Source organism: Mus pahari, chromosome 17 (genome assembly GCF_900095145.1).
Source record: "Mus pahari chromosome 17, PAHARI_EIJ_v1.1, whole genome shotgun sequence".
NCBI lineage: Eukaryota > Metazoa > Chordata > Mammalia > Rodentia > Muridae > Mus > Mus pahari.
Window position 1 is genome coordinate 60,856,694 of NC_034606.1, and position 6,279 is coordinate 60,862,972.

Consider the following 6,279-nt stretch of genomic DNA (forward strand, 5'->3'; position numbering starts at 1 on the left):
AGGAGCTCTGCCTGCCTCTGCCTCCCAGCTCCAGGGACAAAGACTTGCAATACCACCCCCAGTGAGGAGCTCTCAGGTCAAAGACTTGCAAGACCACCCCCAGTGAGGACTGGTTTTGTTTGGATGCTTTATTTATTTATTTATTTATTTATTTATTTGAGGGGGCGAGTATATGGAAGTGATTCTGGGCATGTGCTATCCTGTCACTTCAGAAAGTACTAACATCTGGTTGCCACCCGTTCTGGTTAAGATGACTGGGTGTGGCTGCCTGAGCCATCTTGGAAGGGTCTCCATCCATCCTTCACCCAGTGACTCTAGCAGCTACTAGAGATCCACAACTCCCTTATTTAATTTAGTTAGTTTGTTTCTAATTCTAGTATTCTCAGTGCCCTCAGCTAAAAATTCTTCTGTACAGATTAACCCTTCCACCAAATGTACTGTGGCAAGTTTGCTCGTGAAATTGGGGAAATTGGCTTTGTTCTTTTTCTCATTAGCTTTCAAAACACTGAAATGGTACCTAACCGTTTTCAAGAATTGCCAATTAATTTTTGTTTCTCTATGAGAATGAGCTCTTAGTGTATGTTATATTTTTAGGATCTTGTGTCCGTGGAGCAACAGCTCAGTGGTTAAAAGCATTAGCCACTCTCACAGAGGACCTGGGTTCAATTCACAGCACCCGCATTGTGGTTTATGACCATCCGTGATTCCAGTTCCAGAGGATCCTTCACCCTCTTCTGACCTTCACGGGTACCAGACACACAGGTAGTGCAGATGCACACAGGGAGGAACACATACACATGAAATAAAAATAAATAAATCTTCTTTAAAATCTTGTATGTATGTGATATATATGTACATGAGAGTTATGTGTGTTATATATGTACTTCTTTGTATGTATCATGGGGAGAATAAAGGTTAACCTCATTAACTGGTTTTCACCTTCTACCATATTTCAAGCAGGGTCTCCTGTGTTTCCACTGTGTACACTAGAATAGCTGTCCCAAGAGCTTCTACAGATCCTTCCTTCTCTGCCTGCCATGTCCCGGGCTGGGATTACAGGTGTGTAAGTGTTCGTTCCTGACAGGTGTGTAAGCGCTCATGCCTGGCTTGTGCATGGGTTCTGAGAGTTTCCACTCCAATCCTCACAACAGCACAGCAAGTGATTTCCCTGGTGAGCCATCTTGGCTGTCCTGCATTTGATTTCTTAGTTCACTATAGTCATTACCCTTTGGGATACTCAAATAGTCTCATTGTGGCCAGTGGGAGGAAGACCCCTCAACTTGGCTTCTAAACCGTTTTCAGAAGCACCTGCTGTTTTAGCTGTCCTCTTCATTCTCCATGAGATCTTAAGAGATGGTATTTAAAGGCTGAAGATATTAACTGCTGCTATGACGTGATAGCATCTAACTCCTTTCAATGCCCAAAGATAGAAAGTGAATTTTGCTGGGTTTTTGCTATTGTTTTATTCTTCGGAACAAAAATATCATGAGTTCATATATTTCCAGACTCCAAGATTTTAATTTAACTATAGACACATGAGGCGTTCCTCTGTGTGACTGAGGCACAATTCCACAAATTGGAAATATGGAGTGTTTTGGTTTTGTTTTTGTTTTTTAATTTTGCTTCTTATTTTCACTTCTTAAAAACCTCTCCACTTCTTGTTTTCTTCATGCTTACCCCACACTACTTTAGTATCAGGTGAAAGTGTTTACTGCATCTTTCCAAAATTCCACTAAGTACAGAACTATAATGAAACACATCTAAAGAAGCGTAGTAGACCACCGTCTCCAACCCTGGTACCCTACCCTCTACCCCGCACCCCACATAGCCATTTTCAGTAGTCTGGGCTTTTCGCCATCCATTGCTTATGAATATAAACAAATAAAACACATATCCCTGTTCTCGGGTAAAGAATGGCATATTACAGGTGTTTTCTGCCCTTGAACTTTCCTCCATTGTGTGGCTAAGCAAGAGTTTGTTTTAAGCAGGCCCTCGGCATTGGGCGTGGGATGTTTACCAGTCTGCTGTCATACACAAATTGAATTGTCTTGTTTATGTGCCGTTCTGTATTTCCCACCCGCTACTCTATAAGAAAGATGTCTTGCAATGGAATGAATGGGTCAAAATGTAAATGCTTGTGGAACTCTGATAATGGACGTGTCCCCTCCTCTGGGCTTTTACCTCATCCACAATACATAAGAATGCCAATTTCTCTCCAGCCTTGCCAGTCCCAATTGTTAAGCCCTTGGAGTTCTGCCAGGCTGATAGGGCAGAGATGGTATTTTAATGTAGCTTCATTCCCTCCCCCACCAAGGAACTGATTAGAGCATCTTTTCACATCTGGAAGGGCCATTTGCATTTCTTTTCTGGTGAACCACTTCTGGATTTCCCGCTCAGTTTTACAAGATGCTATTTGCTTTCTCAATTTGTAGAAATTCATGAGCTGATAGAGACTTTAACCTCTGGTTGATATGAGGAGTTACAGACATCTCTCTCCTTGATTAGATTTTAGGTGAATTGCCTAGTGGCTTACTTTCCACACAAAACTTTTAAAATACAGCTAAAGTAATTAAGTTTCCTCCAAGTTGGGGGAAATTTCACGCGCTTTCGTGAAAGGAAGCGCGCCATGATTTCCTCTAGCGTTTGGACTAGCATAGCAGGCGAGTGTGTGGTATACAGAATGATGTCATTTCTTACAGGAAGATGTCATTTCTATCTTTTCCATGTGGAGGCTCATTTTCCCAGTATCTTTTATGAAAAGTCTGTATTTCTCCACAGATTTTTCAGAAACAGCCTTCCTTGGAGTCTAAAGACCCACGTGCAAATAACTTAGGGTTATTTCTGGATTTTTCTATTTGGTTCCACTGGCTGTCAGCTTATTCACTTGCCAATACAATTGTCTTCTAATTATAGAGACTTTGTAAATGCTTTAACATCTGGCTCTGCGTCACCACCGGGATGAATCCCACACTGCTGCAGGCCCAGGAGTGGTTGGCCCATCATGCCGATCAAGCCCAACTGTAAAGTAGACCTCCTCTTCACCCTGACCACAGACCCTATTGTCAGGGTGTGGTACTCTGCGAATGGGAAGACGCTAGGCACCTACGTGGATCATACTGGAGCTGTGTGGAGTGCGGATGTTGACTGGGGACCACGCATGTCCCTCCTGGCTCCATTGACAACAGCTGTTGTCTCTGGGTCTGTGAAACAGGGAAGCAGCTGGTTCCACTCAAGACCAACTCAGCTGTCCGAGCCTGTGGCGTTGACTTTCAGGGAAAATATCATCATGTTCTCCACAGACACAAAGATGGGCTACCAATGTTTTGTGTGCTTCTTTTATCTACAGGATCTGAGCCAAATCAACAGCGGTGAGCCCTACATGAAGATGCCCAGCAAGGATTCCAAGATCACCATGCTGCTTGGGGACCCCTGGGGACGCACATCACTGCAGGCCATGAGAGTAGAAAGAGCTCAGCCAGCATAGTGCCAGGTCTGGAGAGGTCTTGGTTGATGTTAAAGAGCACCGTGGCAGGTCAGTGTCATCCGGTTGTCTAGAGACATGACCATGTGTGTCACCACAACCAAAGACACCAAGCAATCTGACTCCATGAGTCTTGAATATCAGAAGACTTTACAAACACAATGTCCCATCAGCTCGGCTGCTCTCTCTCCCAGCTATGACCATGTGGTGCTGGAAAGTAGTCAGGAAGCCAGAGATAAAACCACAGCCTCCACCAGGATTGACGAGTTTGAGGCCAGGTTCTCCCATTTGGCGTTTGAAGGAGAGTTTGAAAGCATCAAGGGCCACTTTGGACCTATCAACAGTGTTGCCTTGCATCCTGATGGCAAGAGCTGCAGTCGAATGACTAAGCCGGTGATGTATGCATCCACTATTCTGAGATGCATCTCCACGCACACCAGGGAGGCTGCTCACAGAAGGCTTTAGACGCTGAAAAATAGTTTGCTTAAAAAAAAAAAAAATGCTTTAACATCTGGCTTAAAACTGAGTTTGTACTCATTATTTTTTTCTTTTTAAGGTTTTCTAAGCTATTTATATTTGGTTGTTCAAAGTGAAATATATAATCAATTTGTTAAATGTCAAGGAAGAAAGCCGATGTGTATATTTTTATGATAATGAATTTTCTTATTCAAATTCAGTCTGTCTTTCTATCTCCATTACTATTTTTATATACTTTGTACCCATAGATTTTGATCAGTTCTTATTAGATGTCTGCTTAGGTATTCTGTGTCAAATTAAAAAATAAACATTTATAATTTCTTGGTTATTCTTTTACATATGAAATTTATTGCTTTCCATATGCTAATTTTATAAGCATTTCAACATTATTTACTTGGTGTGGAGTGGGATGTGTGTGTGTGTATGTGTTTGAGTGTGGGCACACACATATGTAGGGCACATGTGGAGCTCAGAGGACTTTTGGAAATGGGTTCTTTCCTTTCAGTGTGGGTTCCAGAGATTGAACACATGTCATCAGAGTTTTGTGACACGCATTTTTTTTTTACCTACTGAACACTCTCACCAGCCTCTCCTCTACACTGATTTTTAACTTTGCTACTTTAATAACTTATGTGTTTAAGCAGTGTTTTTGGAGATTGGAAAACTTGACTCAGGTTCGTTATTATGTGACCTATAAATACAGGTGAGTTTTCCCCTTTGTTTTGTACGTTGTGTAGGCAAGTAGAAGGGCGACTAGGCTGACTGGCCAGAAAGCCCCTGGTGTCCACTTGCTTCTTTCCCATGCCCTGGTGCTGGGATTACAGGTTCGCCCTACTCTGCCTGACTTATGTGGGTGCAGAGAATCTGAACTCGGGTCCCTGCTTATACAGAAGCACTGTGCATCTCCCACGCTGCTGCTTCTGATCCATGCTCCTTCCCTGGTGAGATTGGATGACATTTGTTAGCTGGTTTTAGACAGTAAGAGTAACCCTGGCCCACCCTTGTCTTAAGCCTGTCTTAGGGATGAATTTCATCATCAAGTAAGATGTTGGCTTTGGGGCTGAATATATATATATAATTTCTTGATGCTTTTTAAATTTCCCATAAGTGTGTCACTGTCTCTTCATTGAGGTGTCAAGTGTAAACCATCCAGAATGGCTGCTTTTCAAATTCCAATACACACAAGGATTGCAAGAGGTATTCGTTAAGTATAGATGCTCATTCAACAGATACAGGGCAGGACCCAAGATTCTGTATTGTCATGAATCCCCCCCAGGGTAAGCTGGATACTATAACTAAAAGTGAACCGTACTCTGCACCGTAATGATCTAAAGAAAGTCATTTTCTAGCATTGATTTTCAAAATAAATTTTAACTCAAAACAGAGGACATGGTCATGAACATTCCTAGTTTGTAATTTTAAGAGCCACATAGGTTTAACTCTCTGAGGATCAGTCCTGCAGTCTGAGGCAGAGGTGTTCACATAAGCCACGAGGAGTAAGATGCAGAATATGGCTAAAGGTGGCTGTCTGACACGTTTGAGGATGAAAGCCTTTTTGACGGCTTGGAGTGGGTCTGAAGAGAAGGAGTTGAAACATGCAGTTCCTGCAGCCCCTGTTAGGAAATATGTTGTGGCAGGAGTTGCAGATCCCAGGTGGTTCAAGAAAGACTCCAGAACAGGAAATGCATGCAAGAGAAGCAGCAGCTAACTAACTAGTGGTAGCAACTGCCTCTCAGGCACAAAGGGCCTGCACAACGGAGGCCCTCAGCAGGGACTCACCAAGTTCAAAGCCTAGATATATTATAGATACTACTTACCTGACACCTGGTTATGACAACCTACTTTTGGTTATGCACTCAGGATTTCTTAAGGGAAAACTATTAAGCCATATTAACAGAGCTAGCGTTGAGCCAACAGAAAACTAGACTCAGGGAGTAGACAAAGTAGATTAGAAGAACCATAGATAAATCCAGAAAACTATAGACGCCTAATCTTTCATTAACATTCAGACAAATGCCAGAAGAAAGACATTATCTTCAGCAAACGGTCCTAGAGAAAGCTGAACATCCATAGGCAAAATAGTGAAACTAGATCCGTACCTCTCACCGTGCACAAAAACCAGTAGAAAATAGGCCCCAGTCTTAATATGGGACATGAAGCTTTGAAGCTTTCAGAAGAAAACGTTTTAAGAGATAAGCTTATGTAAGAACGTTCTGTAGCCGGGCTGTGGTGGCGCACGCCTTTAATCCCAGCACTTGGGAGGCAGAGGCAGGCAGATTTCTGAGTTCGAGCCCAGCCTGGTCTACAGAGTGAGTTCCAGG

The 6,279-nt window shown here is 42.7% G+C and overlaps 1 pseudogene; it reads left to right on the plus strand.

Annotated features, from left to right (window-relative positions):
- Positions 1-2,958: 2,958 nt before the first annotated feature.
- On the plus strand, positions 2,959-3,946 carry LOC110334550 (annotated as a pseudogene).
- Positions 3,947-6,279: the final 2,333 nt, after the last annotated feature.